Source organism: Phoca vitulina, unplaced genomic scaffold, assembly GCF_004348235.1.
Source record: "Phoca vitulina isolate PV1807 unplaced genomic scaffold, GSC_HSeal_1.0 scaffold9, whole genome shotgun sequence".
In the NCBI taxonomy this organism is placed as follows: domain Eukaryota; kingdom Metazoa; phylum Chordata; class Mammalia; order Carnivora; family Phocidae; genus Phoca; species Phoca vitulina.
In genome coordinates, this window is record NW_022589712.1 from 52,782,512 (window position 1) to 52,786,314 (window position 3,803).

Below are 3,803 nucleotides of genomic sequence, written 5' to 3' on the forward strand. Positions count from 1 at the left end.
CAAATGTAAAACTTTTCTTATTGGGACATAAGAAACATTTTTGAAAAGGAAAAATTGTAAGTTCATACTATTTCCAATTTAACTTTAATTTTACATGGATTCTACTTCCTCCATTGTTCCTAACAATTCTAACATTTGTTTTAACCTATAATGTATAAGAATAGTTTGAAGATAATATTTTTATTATTAATAAAATAATATATTTATTATTATTATTATTAATATATTTCTACCAGCAATAAGACTGCAGACTGAAGTTTAAGATTTCTTTATAGGTTTATTTATCCTGAGAATATATTCCACTATAAATGCCCTGTAAAAACATTATTTTCTAAACTCATTTAATTATTTACTTGCCGTAGTTATGCCACCCACTTAATATACATTTAGATCATTTGCTTCCGCTTGTTTTCAAATTTTAGCAATTACATTTTTCTTTAGAATTTAAAATTATTTTGGATCTGTAAAACATATATGACTTTATTTATTTTTTAAATATAGAAACTTTGTATAGCAATAACAAAAAATGAAAAACAGAACAACAAAAGAACCAAAAAATAACGAAGTTAAATAACAAATGAGAAATTGGGATATGTAATGGAAACATCTAGGAAAATTACTTTTTACAAATTGTGTAATAAAAGACTCGAGACTGTTATCTTTATCAGTTGACCAATACCATAATGCATATACATGACTTCACATTCAAAACTATATAGTCAAGGTATATTCAGGGTAGTCTGTTCCATGCCTGTCCCCTCCAGCTGTTTCTTCCCAACCCAAATATATAGGCTAGTGTATATTCGTAGTTCACCTATCTTACCAAAAACACACTGTACTGTTCTGCGTCTTGGTGTGTTTGCGGTTGCTGTTGTTGTTCTAAAGTTAACCATATTCTGGAGCTCACATTACATCAGTGTAGAGATGGCCCTCATTCTTTTTCAGAGTTACACAGTGTATTTCATTACATGGACCTACTCCAGTTTATTCAACCTACTCCCTACTTGTGGTTGTTTGGTTGGTTTCTAATCTTTTGCGATTACAAATAATATTGCAATAAATAACCTTGTGCATAAGTTATTTTGTATTTTGGAAAGGGTTCCTAGAATTGGGATTTCTGGGTCAAAGTATAAATGCATAGGTAGTTTTTCTAGGGATTATCAAATTCCGTTCCATAGATGCTGTGAACTATTTTACAATCTCCCTGGCGATATGTGTTGTTCCTGTTCTCTACAGCCAGCAGCCCAGTAGATGGTCAAACTTTTGGGTTGTTGCTAATCTGATTACTTGCCTCCTTTTATCATTCTGCCCCAAGATATGCCACAGTGGTTTTCAACTGCTTTTGGAGGAACTCTCTTAGGATAAACAATAGGTGATTGTGTTGAGGTTGGTAGAAGGAGGATGGCTGCCATGTCCCTATCTATGTCCACTCACCTAATTATGGAAATGCCGACGCCCAAAGCACACACCATCCTTGTTAAGACCTTGCACTTCCAAAGGCTGGCTTAGGTTTCCAGCCCAAGAAAAGGACATTAAATATAACTTCACTTGTTTCTAAGGTCAGCAGAATGCGGAGAGAACAGTAAGTGAAATCCACCAATATTGTACCAACTTCAGGATCCTGAGAAAGGTGGAGGAAGAGCCATGACCATCTTTTGTCAGCTTGTTATCTCCCAAACAACCCCAAATCCCAGGAGATGGAGAAGTCCCTGTGTATGGCTGGAAGTTTCCACAGATTGTGGAGTGGCCATTTTAACCCGCAGGGCTACTCACACACAGGACCTCTTCTTTTGCTGCTTTGTGGGAGTCAGTGTCATCAATGGTCCTTGTTTGTTTGTTTGTTTGTTTGTTTTCAGCATCTCCCACTTCCCTAGATTCCCATGGGTGATTTTGCCCCCAGGGGACATTTGGCAACGTCCTGAGGCATATTGGGTTGTCACAGCCCTGGAGGGGGTTACCACTGGCTTATAGTGAGTAGAAACTAGGGATGATGCTAAACATCCTAGCATGCACAGGACAGCCCTCCACCATAACAAAGAATTCCATGCCCTCAAATGTCAGTAGTACCAAGGATGAGAAACTCTGCTACATTCTTTCTTTTTGCACATATTCACAGACATCTGCAAAATGAGTATTACCAGTAGCAGAGGAGTGGTGGAATCACAGATACTTCCTCTCCCTGCTCCTCCAAAAGTCACTATCAATTCAGAAATCTCTTTAGTCAGAAAGGCTCAAAGGAGTTACATATTTATCTGGAAGATTAAAGAATAAATACCATTTTAACCTTCTAAAAATGGATTATCATTAGGTATAATGCAACCTTTTAACTGTAAGTATAAAAGAAAGTGCTGATTATTTAAAGTAAATGGGACCAAAAGTCCCATGAATAATCAAAAACTTGGTTAATAGAGTATGACCAGAGAATAATGCATTTGGCTTCTGTGGAGAAATTAAAGTACATGCTGTGAATTGGTATTAAGGAAATTGCATGAAAAATTGGTCTTAAGATTCCATGATTCTGAAGAAACAGCCTCAGGTGCACAATCTATCACATTCAGTCTTTATCTCTCTTCATTTTTTCATGACTTCTTTCACCTTGGATAACCCAGAAGCTCAGGCCTTGGAACTTTTTGAAATGGTAAGGTATCTCACTCTCCACGTTTATTTTCATCTAGAACAGAGCTGAATTTTATTGCCAGGAGTTTGTTATCTCTTCCACAGGAATTATTTTGAACTTCAGCTTGCCTTACTTATTTTGTGGGCAAAGACTGTGTTTAACACTTACAAGCTTAATTCATTTCATCTAAAATGTACCCCTGAAAAGTTAAATCACAAGGGAACTTTGCTATTCAAAGAGAGTCTGAGGCTAAACATTTGTAGAGAAAAGCATCTTTCTGCAAAGTGAATAATTACTCTTTAATTCGCCCTTTTTTAAGTCTGGATTTTTATATGTAGCCCGAATTTAGAGGTCCAGTATTGTGCATGATACTAATTTAAAAAAATATCAATCAGAAATTTGAAAGCATCTTTAAAGTGGAAGAGAGTTTTACAAGCTATTTTTAAGAGTGTAGAATTGGGCAATATATCTTTCATTATTAACAAGGGTTTGTTTATTTATTTGAGAGCGCGAGAGAGAGCAGGAGCAAGGGAGGGGGGAAGGGCAGAGGGAGAGGGAGAAGCTTCAGGGGAGCCCAAGGCAGGGCTGGATCCTAGGACTCAGGGATCACGACCTGACCCACTGAGCCACCCAGGCACCCCTAACGAGGTTTTGTTTTTGTTTTTGTTTTTGTTTTAACACTTGTTTTGAGTGATGCGAAAGGGGCAGGATACTAGATATACCTGAAAAAAGAAAAGGCAACATTGCTTGAATGATAACCACATTGACTGCTTCCCTTCAGCAATGGAAGAGTAAAGAGTGGTTGGTAGGTTGTTACTTAGCGTAATGCTGTGGTTAAGAGCATGGATTCAGAAGCCTGATTGCCTGCCATAACATCCCTGTCTAGTGCGGCCTTTGACAATTTACACAACTTGGATGTGCCTCAGTTTTCTCACACGAAACATGGAGAATACTAACACCATCTACTTAATGGAGTTGTTTTGAGGATAAAATGAGCTAATATATGAGCTGTAAGTGAAAAGCACTGCGGTCGCTGACACAGTTTTGAATCCTGGATGGTGAACTGAGCGTCCTTCCGAAGAACAAGACAAGAGAGGGTGGGCACGGGCCCCTCTGCACCCCGGTGGAGGCACAGCTGCTTCTGCCTGGGCCGTACACCGGGGCGGGGGGGGGGGGGGGGGGGGGG